Here is a 10,847-nt window from a genome sequence, read left to right as displayed (position 1 = left end):
GAAGGAGTGATGTTGAAGCTGAAACTCCAATACTTTGGCCACCTGATGCGAAGAGCTGACTCACTGGAAAAGACCCTGATGCTGGGAAAGATTGAGGGCAGAAGGAGAAGGGGACGACAGAGGATGAGATGGTTGGATGGCATCACTGACTCTATGGACATGAGTTTCAGCAAGCTCCAGGAGTTGGTGATGGATAGGGAAGCCTGGCATGCTGCAGTCCATGGGGTCGCAAAGAGTTGGACACAGCTGAGCAACTGGACTGAACTGACTGGGAACCTTGTTGGGAAAATCCTCCAGCTTTGACAGGGGCTCTGTAATACCGGGAGGGACCTGTCAAAGGGTTTCAAGGTTCTTGCCTGAGCGGGGCCTGAGCTCCTTGCCAGGAGCTAGAGCGACCAGCTCCTCACAGTGTTGTTCCACTCGCGCCCACCTGGTAGATGCTTTGTGGGGGCAGCTTCCCAGGACAAGAGGCCAATGAGAGCCTGGTGGGCTGGGTGTCTTGCCTGGATGGCCCCCTGCAGGGTGGATCGCCCCATTGCACAGACAGAGAAACTGAGCCTCAAAGCGGGGTCCTGAGGGGTCCATGGCCACACAGCCAAGAGACTGGAGGGCTGGAGCTTGAACCCAGGTCTCTCTGATGCGTCTGACCTGGGGGTCTGTAGCTAAGCTTTGGGAAGTCTGTTGTTGTTGAGTTTGTTGCTGAGTCTGTATTCAGTCACTCAGTCTTGTCTGACTCTTTGTGATCCCATGGACTGCATCACGCCAGGCTTCCCTGTCCTTTACCATCTCCCAGAATTTGCTCAAACTCATGTCCATTGAGTCAGTGATGCCATCCAACCATCTCATTCTCCGTCATACCCTTCTCATCCTGTCCTCAATCTTTCCCAGCATCAGGGTCCCTTCCAATGAGTCCCTCAAAGTGAAACAAGATGGAAATTGGGGTAAGAGCATTTTCTGAGTAAGGAGCCTGCAGCCTGGTCGATGAGGGCTGGGACTCCGGGTCATACAGTCGTGAGTTAGAATCCTGACTCTGCCTACTATAACTTGTGTGGCCTCAGGTAGCAATGGGCCTTTCTGAGCCCATCCTCTGTGAAGTTCCCACCTCCCAGAGCTGCTGTGAGGGTGAACGCACAGGAAGCTCTCAGCATGATGCCCGATACATAGTAGGTGATGGATAAACCCAGAGGATGTTATTGAAGACGGGGTTTAAGAACTGCTGAAGAGTTTGAGAGAATCCTCTGGTGGTCTGATGGTTAGGACTCCATGCTTTCACTGTCGAGGGTGTGGGTTCAATCCCCGGTCAGGAACAAGGATCCCACAAGGTGCATGGTGTAGCCAAATTAAAAAAAAAAAAAAATGATGAAGAGTTTAACATGTTCACAAAGAAACTGTTATCTTGGAGATACATCATCTCTTTAATGAAACACGCTTTACAAATCAGTGTGTCTAGTATAAGACCAACATTTAAAGAAAATCCGTACAGAATATTCTGGAAGGAAATACAGTCCTGCACTAAGACCCCATGTGAGGGGTGGGTGTGCACTTATATGGTCGTCCCTGGAGCTGTGGGTGAAGGCGGGGGTGTTCATGAGGAACCCATGGGGACTGGTCTCTCTTGAGTCTGGTGATGGTGGTCCAAGATGGGAGAGTTGAACTTGTGCATGGGCGGTTCACCATGGGCCTTGGGGTCAGAGCCTGGGCTCAGGCCAGCCCCACCTGGACTTGCTGCCAGGCTGGTGTAGGCTGAGTCTGCAAGGACCAGGCTGTGTGACCTGTGTAGCAGGAGGACCCTAGGCTCTGGCGTCTGGGGTCCAGGCTGTGTGACAGCTGAGGGTACTCTGAGAACTCCCAGGGACTGCAGGGCTGACTGAGATCAAGACCCAGGGCTGGGGCCCCACCATGTGGTGGGTCTCCGGCCGGGAGCCAGTGGAGATGGAAAGGAAGTTGGAGGTGGGTGGAGAGCCCTGGGTGCCCGCCTGGAACCAGATACTTCTCCAGGTCCTGGCGAGAGGCCTCTGGGGACAAGAGTCAGCGGCAGTGAGCTTATTTTTGAAGGTCAAGGCTGGTCCTTGGCAGCCTGAATGACATCTGGGAAACCCAGAGGAGGGAGTGACCCCAGGCGCCACTTCCCTCAACTCTCCCCAGAGCTTTGGCAGGAGCCTCCTCACAGCCCCGAAGACACATGCAGATGGATTTCTGCCCTCTGTGGCCCCCTAGAATCTCCCATGTGTTGTGAACCCCTGGAAATGAGCCGGTTAGGCCCAGACTCCCCGGAGCTGAACTCCTGGGCCCCTTGCAGTCTCAGCCTGCTCTGCTCAACTGGGGTCTCTGAGCATGAGGAGCTGGTGTGGGGGGCACGGGGGGCCCCTGACGCAAGAGAGACTCTGGCCTTGGAGGGAGGCCACAGCGCTGGCTTGCCTAGGGCCAGAGCACCACAGGGAGTGGGGACACCGGGGCCTGAAAACAGAGGGCTAAGACCGCCCCCCAGGAAATGGAGTGGAGAGCATAAGCCAGTGACCACTGGACGGCAAAGAAGCTCCTCCATCTCCCCGCCGATCTGGGGGCGCTTCAGCCAGAAGAAACTGGCACCCCATTATACAGAGCGAAATAAGCCAGAAAGATAAAGACCATTACAGTATACTAACACATATATATGGAATTTAGAAAGATGGTAACGATAACCCTATATGCAAAACAGAAAAAGAGACTCAGATGTATAGAACAGACTTGTGGACTCTGGGAGAAGGCGAGGGTGGGATGTTTCAAGAGAACAGCATCGAAACATGTATTTTATCTAGGGTGAAACAGATCACCAGCCCAGGTTGGGTGCATGAGACAAGTGCTCGGGCCTGGTGCACTGGGAAGACCCAGAAGGATCGGGTGGAGAGGGAGGTGGGAGGGGGGACCGGGATGGGGAATATATGTAAATCCATGGCTAATTCATTTCAATGTATGACAAAAAACACTGCAATGATGTAAAGTAATTAGCCTCCAACTAATAAAAATAAATGGGAAAAAAATAAAAATAACAACATATATCTTAAAAAAAAAAAAGAAAGAAACTGGCACCCCACCAGCTGACATCTCGCCCAGACTTCCCATCTCAGCTGCCGGCCACTCTGGCCTTCCAGGCACTCCGGGCAAAGACTTTGGAATTGTTTTCAGCTCCTATTTCTCCTGTGTTCCACCTTTCCCAGATCTGGGGACCGGCTTCTAAGGAATACAATGTGAAATCTGAGGTCAACTCACACGCGCACTAACTCGGAAAAACGTCTGTACCTGTGCTGTCTCAACTGAGATTCAAGGGCTGTAGGATAAGTCTTAATATAATGTGAGTTGATTCACATAGAAGGCTTTTTTTCATTTGCCTTGAAAGTTGTGTGTCTCAGTTGGTAAAGAATCCGCCTGCCATGTGGGAGACCTGGGTTCAATCCCTGGGTTGGGAAGATTCCCTGGAGAAGGGAAAGGCTACCCGCACCAGTATTCTGGTCTGGAGAATCCCATGGACTATATCCATGGAATCACAAAGAGTCAGACATGACTGAGCGACGTTCACTTTCGCTGAAAGTTTTGTAAGGAACACACCAGAAGGTCACGATCGGGTAACAGGTGTGGGGGTCACTGAGTGGTCTTTTCTTTCTCTTGTACAGTATTTGTAACTTTTGCTATACATGTGTATTGTTTCTAGTCATGAAACAGTAACTTCTTAAAATAAATATTTTTGACTATCGTGTGACTTTTGGCATCTTCAGTTTTTAAACCCTCTCTTCAGTAACAGCATCTGGGTTTCTTCATCACCTACATCATACTGAATTCCCCAAACACTAATTTTAAAAGAAAATGTATTTATTCATTTTGTTTTTGACTGCGCTGGGTCTTTGTTGCTGTGTGGGTTTTTCTCTAGGTGCGACGAGCAGGCTTTCATTGCGGTAGCTTCTCTTGTCGCGTTGCACGGGCTCCAGCATTTTCAAGCTTCAGAGCGAGGGTTCAGTAGTTGTGGCGCTCTGGGCTCAGTTGCTCTACGGCGTGTGGGATCTTCCCGGATTAGGGATCGAACCCGTGTCTCCTGCATTGGCAGGCTGATTCTTCACCACTGAGCCACCAAGGAAGCGCCCTCAACAGTAACTTTTCAATAGACAGTATAGTGAGTGAAAGAAGGTGGACGCAGAGACGCAAGAGAGAACGCACTGCACGATTCTGTTTGTGTGAAGGTGGAGAGCAGGCAAAGCGCATCTGTGTGATGGAGGGGCTAACAGCCATCTCTCGAGGTGGGGGGTAGTTGGCTGGAAAGGGGCAGGAGGGAGTTTTCTGGGGTGACGCACATGGTGGTCGGAGGGGTGCCTGCGTGCTCAGTCACTCCAATTGTGTCCGGCTCTTTGTGACCCCACGGACTGTAGCCCACCAGGCTCCTCTGTCTATGGGATTCTCCAGGCAAGAATCCTGGAGTGGGTTGCCAGGCCCTCCTCCAGGGGATCTTCTGGACCCAGGGATCGAACCTGGGTCTCCTTGCACTGAGCTGAATGTTTCAGATTTGTATGTAAGCTGAATGCCTACATACTTTGGGGTATGTAAAGTAAAGCTTGATACAAATTAAAATGCAATAAACAAAGCACAATGAATCAGACCTGAGACAGCCAAGAGTGAGGATTTACTCAAGATCCGGATTCCTGGCTGCCAGGGAGTACTTGGCAAGCTGAGCCCATGGTGGAACCTGAGGAGAGGCCAGTGGTGCTGATGACAAGGGTACCATCACAGTTCGAAACAGAGCCAGCACGCTTCAGAGCAGATTACGAGGCTTAACCAGTCAGGCCACTCTGCTCAGAGCCAGGACAATTTAATAGACACAAGCTCCAGCCAAACACTGAATGACCGGCGTGACCAAAATAACCTAATCTCCTGCAACCTGTCAGAGGGACGGAGAACAGACCTCCACTCTGTCAGACAATTCCAGGAATCCAGGGTCAGGGAGGGGGGCGATATCTGCTTCTGAAACACTGCAGAGGCCCTGGGCAGCCCACTGTGGACATCCTGCCGCGCTGGTCACCAGTGTCCCCTGCCAGAAGCAGGCTCAAGGCCTCAGGTTATCGCTCAAGTCGGGTCTGGTGGGAGGGACAAGACCCACGTGGGTGCCGGCAGGAAGGAGCCCCGGTCCCACAGAACCTCCCTTCACCCAGAAATAACATCCCTCCTGACAGCCGAGTTTATCAGCACGATAGCAGATTTTTTCAAAGCAATAACAGAGGTCCTAGCAGCTCCCTCGGCCCACACTCAGCAGGGATGACTGGCCGTGGTGTCGGCAGCCGCTGCTGTCCACGCCTCTGCTCCGGGAAGGCCCCGTCTGTAAACCCCAAGAGGGGAGGCTGTGTACGCGTTCACCCCTCCGCACCCTGCGTGACGAGCCCTCGGTAGACATCTGTTTCACAGATGAGTGAATTTCCCCTTTGCCATCCTGGCTCTCATTTTGATTTTATTTGTTTGTTTTCACATGTACACACTGCTCTGTTTGTTTCTGGCTGCTCTGGGTCTTCGTCCCTGCACGTGGGCTTTCTCTAGTTGGGGTGAGCGGGGGCTACTCTTCCTCACGATGGGCAGGCTTCTCATTTCAGTGGCTTCCCTCGTTGTGGAGCACGGGCTACACAATGTGTGGGTTCTGGATTTGTGACACACAGGCTTAGTCCACATGCCCTGGGGCGTGTGGAAACTTCCCAGATTGAGGGTCGAACCTGCGTCCCCTGCATCGGCAGAAGAATTCTTAACCACTGGACCACCAGGGAAGTCCTTCCATCCCATTTCATCATCAACAACAACCCTATAGGATGAGACCTGCAGCTCCCATTTTACAGAAGAGGAAACTGAGGCCCTGAAGGTGATGAGGTGCACAGTTCCTCATTCCAGGGCCTGGGGTTTCCTGTCTCACGACTGCTGATCATGGCTTTCTCAACTCCCCTTCCCCTGCCTGGAAGAACGATGAGGGCCTGGGAGACCACAGTGTTCAGGGCTGTTTTCTCTCATGGGAATTGTTTGTTTATTTATGGCCTCCCAACTAGGGATCGAACCTGGGCCCTTGGCTGGGAGAGTGAGGCGTCCTAACCCCTGGACTGCCGAGGAACTCCCAGGAAATAATTTCATTTTATTTGAAGTTCTGTAGGGGGAAATTCCTTGGCAGTCCAGTGGTTAGGAGTTGGCAGTTTCACTGCTGAGGGTGTGGGTTCAAGCCCTGGTCTGGGAACTAAGATCCCCCAAGCTCATTTGAAAAGACCCTGATGCTGGGAAAGATTGAGGGCAGGAGGAGAAGGGGATGACAGAGGATGAGATGGTTGGATGGCATCACCGACTCGATGGACATGAGTTTGAGTAAACTCCGGGAGATAGTGATGGACAGGGAGGCCTGGCATGCTGCAGTCCATGGGGTCGCAAAGAGTCAGGCATGACTGAGCGACTGAATTGAACTAAACTGAAGCCTCACAGAGCTGCAAAAAAAAAAAAAACAAAGTTCTGCGGTCTTGTCCTTTTTTTTGAAGAAGTGTATGTACTCCCATATCCCCATGAATAATGAAAGAAACGCACATAAAGCAATACTGATACCACCCAGTGTGTGAGCCGTTGATAACACCCCACGTGGGCAGAGCTGCAGAAACCTTGTCTTTTTGGGCAGCTATACTGGGAACACATGTGGATGTGGCCTCCCAGGAGGGCAGCTTGGTGTCTCAAAACATGCCAAATGCACATTCTCTGACCCCGATCGTTCACGGGGGGACATTCTGGGCCGGAGGGTAGTGTGAGCAAAGGTGTGGGGGCTGGAAGCTCAAGTGTGGAGGTTTGCCTCAGAAGGAAGGGAGCTGCTCACCCAGCAGGTGGAGGGACACAGTCGCCCCCCCAGGGACTGGGCTGAGCCCCCCGAGTGGACCGTGCTTCCCGGGAAGGAGAATTCTGGAGAGGAGGCCCTGGCTTAAACCTGGTGGTGGTGGTGGTCAGTGGCTCAGTCGTGTCCGACCCTGCGGCCCCATGGACTGCAGCACGCCAGGCTTTCCTGTCCTTCACCATCTCCCGGAGTTTGCTCAAACTCATGTCCATTGAGTCCATGATGCCATCCAACCACCTCATCCTCTGTTGCCCCCTTCTCCTCCTGCCCGCAGTCTTGCCCAGCATCAGGGTCTGGAAACAGATGTGGAGCCGCCTGCGTCAGGCTGGTGCCCACAGCCCGAGAAGCCCTTGCAGCACAGATCTCTCTTCTCTCTAACCTGGGGAAGCACGTTTTCGGAGCCCAACTCACAGACGAGGAAGCCGGCAGGTCAAAGCCCCAACTGGGGCTCGGGTGGGACCGACTCCCAGCTGCAGGGTCCCTCACCTGTTCATCCCAGCCTGCCCTTGGCGTCTCCCCTGAGCAGCCTGACTCTGGAGACAACACAGAGCGTCCAAAGCCCCTGCCCTTGGGGGCCTCAGCGTCTAGAGGGGTGGCTGGGTTTGGGAAAAACTGTTCAGCTGACCATGTAGAGGTCTGAGTCCTCTGATACTCGGTGTCTGTGAGGTGGGACTGTTGGTTTTGAGGGAAGAGGTGAAGCCCTGTGCAGCCCCGTCAGGACCAAACATCCGCCCCTGCGAATCTTCTGCGGGGCCTGGGCCAGGTCTGCGGGGGCCCCAGAAGAACCATGGGACCTGGGGCTTCCCTGGTGGTCCAGTGGTTAGGAATCTGCCTTGCAATGCAGGGGTTGTAGGTTCCATCTCTGGTTGGGCAACTAAGATCCCACGTGCTGCTGAATAACTAAGCCCACATGCCACAACTAAGACCCGACACAATCTAATAAATAAGTTCTTTTAAAAAAAGAGAGAGATTTTTTGTTTAAAGAAGAACTGTGGGGCCTGGGCCAGCCTCCTTGCCCCCATGAGCCTCACTTTCCAGCTGTGCTGAACAGGGAATTGGTGTCAGCCTTCATGGCTGCGGAGGTGTGATGCAGAGACCGTGGTGTGAATTGGCTCCGGGGAGCTTAATTCATCGCTGCTGCTTAATCGCTCAGTCATGTCCAACTCTTTGTGACCCCATGGACTGTAGCCCGCCAGGCTCCTCTGTCCATGGGGATTCTCCAGGCAAGAATACTGGAATGGGTTGCCATTCCCTGCTCCAGGGGATCTTCCCGACCCAGGGATCGAACCCACATCTCTTGTGTCTCCTGCATTGGCAGGTGGATTCTTTACCACTAGCGCCACCTGGGAAGCCCACTCATGGAGTGAGGACCCAGTAACTTATATTTCAAATGAATTGTGTGCTTTCCAATGCTGGTCCTGCCCTCTAAACAGAGCTCACAACCCACTCTTGGGCAACCACGCTGTCAAGAAAGCAGCTACTCCTGAGAGGTTTTTCCCAAGGGGATCCAGGTCTTGATTCCCTCCCCATTTCTGTTCTCACCCATTTCTTTCTTTTTCTGGCTGTGCTGTGCAGCATACCGGATCCTAGCTCCCCAACCAGGGATTGAACCCAGGCCCTTAGCAGTGAGAGCAGAGTCCTAACCACCGGACCGCCGGGGACGTCCCTTCTCGGTCACGTCTGAGCTCACAGGAACTCTGCTCCTTTGGCTCCAGACCAGACAGCTCTCTCCCCCGACTCCCACTGTCGGTCAAAACTGGGTCAGACAGAGCCAGGGCCAGTACCGGAGCCCCCTCCTCAGTCCGTAGAGCAGTGGTCCCCAACCTTTTGGGCACCAGGGACCAGCTTTATGGAAGATAATTTTTCCACGGACCAGGGCAGGGGGCGGTTTCAGGATGATTCAAGTGCACTGTATTCACTTTGCACTTTGTTTTTATTATCACCTCACCGTCATCTCAGATCGTCAGGCATAACATCCCCGAGGTTGGGGACCCCTGTCTTAGGGGATGCTCGGGCTGGATCCTGGTTCTGGCCTTCTGGCCTCCACACAGCAGAGGCTCAGAGTGCGGGTGCTGGGGACCTGGCTACACCAGGACCTGAGCGTGGGGCTGAGGCTGTAGGAGGCTTTGGGGGGCGGGACAGCACTGGCGGGGGGCAGGTGGTGGCGGCTGAGGAGCTGAGGGCCGTGAGCCTGCAGGGCCGGGCGTGTCGTTTTATGTCTCCACTCAGGTCAGGAAGCGTATGGAACTTCAAGCAGAACAAGTGTTTCAAAGTCTATCAAAATGTGCCTTCCGTGGTGGCTACGACAGAGGTGGGTCTGAACCCAAAGGGACGAGGGAAGCAGCACTAGGCTAGGGTGTAAGTCCTATTGCCAGTAAGGAAAAGTTAAGCAATGTTTATCAGTAAATTACGCTTTTAAATCACAGATGCAAGGGAGAATCCCCTCACATAGCAGTCTAAAATCAATGATGCTAAAGACTAACTAGAGGGTCAAGTTAAAACATGAAGTAAATGTATGATGAATTTTACCTTTATTTTTTTGGCCAAGTTGCACAGTTTGTGGTATCTTGGTTCCCCAATCAGAGATTGAAACCAGGCCCTCCACAGTGAAAGTGTGGAGTCCTCACCACTGGATCGCCAGGGAGTTCCTGGATGGTGAGTTTGAAACACTCATTCATTTGTGTACCAGCTTTTGGGCTTTGCTGGTGGCCCAGATGGTAAAGAATCCGCCTGCAATGCTGGAGACCTGGGTTTGATCCCTGGGTCGGGAAGATCCCCTGGAGGAGGGCATGGCAACCCAGTCCAGTATCCTCGCTTGGAGAATCCCACGGACAGAGGAGCCTGGCGGGCTGCGGTCCACGGGGTCACAGAGTCGGACAGACTGAGCGACTACGCACGCACTCACGCACCAGCTCTTTATAATAAAGTGCCTCAAAACTTAAAAAAAGGTGTAGCCACTGTAGAAAACAGCATGGCAGGCCCTCAAAAAAAGGAGACACAGAATTGTCCAAGGATCCAGCAGGCCCACATTTGCGAATATAGCCAAAAAAACTGAAAGCAGACTCTTGAACAGATATTTGAACACTCATATTCAGAGTTATTCTCAATAGTCAAAAGATTATTCACAACTCAAATCCATGTCTACTGACTGATGAATGAGTAAACAACATGGTAAATACATACAATGGAATAGTACTCAACCTTAAAAAGAAAAATAAACATTCTCACACAGGCTACAACAGGGATGAAACTTGAGGATGTTATGCTAAATAAAATAAGCCAGTCACAAAAAGACAGATTCTAAATGTTTTCACTTAGGTGAAACACCTGGAGGAGTAAGATTCGTAGAGACAGAAAGTAGAACGGTGGTCATTAGGGCTGGGAGGAGGAGAACGGGAATTAGTGTTTAGTGGGAAAAGTTTCAGTTTTGCAAGATAACTAAATTCTAGAGGTTGGTTACCCAACAATGTGGATATACTGTATCACAACACTGAACTGGACACTTTAAAAGGTTAATATAGGAAATCAGTCCTGACTATTCATTGGAAGGACTGATGCTGAAGCTGAAGCTCCAATTCTTTGGCCACCTAATGTGAAGAACTGACTCATTGGAAAAGACCGCGATGCTGGGCCAGACTGAAGGCAGGAGAAGGGGATGACAGAGGCTGGTTGGATGGCATCATGGACTCGGACAGCTCCAGGAGTTGATGATGGACAGGGAAGGACAGGTAAGCCTGGCATGCTGCAGTCCATGGGGTCACACAGAGTGGAACACGACTAAGTGACTGAACTGACTGACTGAGAGTAAATTTTATGTTGCATGTATTAATATTTTATCACATTAAAAATGTATGAGATAAAACTACTCATCAGGCAGGGTCCTCAAGAGGGTGTTAATGAGGGGAGTTCTGGCTAAGATCTTAGGATGCTGTCCTGCACCCAGGAAGGCGGGCTTCATGGGCCAGCCACCTGGGCAGCACCCAGG

The sequence above is a fragment of the Odocoileus virginianus genome, chromosome 23, assembly GCF_023699985.2.
Source record: "Odocoileus virginianus isolate 20LAN1187 ecotype Illinois chromosome 23, Ovbor_1.2, whole genome shotgun sequence".
Classification (NCBI taxonomy): domain Eukaryota; kingdom Metazoa; phylum Chordata; class Mammalia; order Artiodactyla; family Cervidae; genus Odocoileus; species Odocoileus virginianus.
This window is presented reverse-complemented; position numbering follows the sequence as displayed.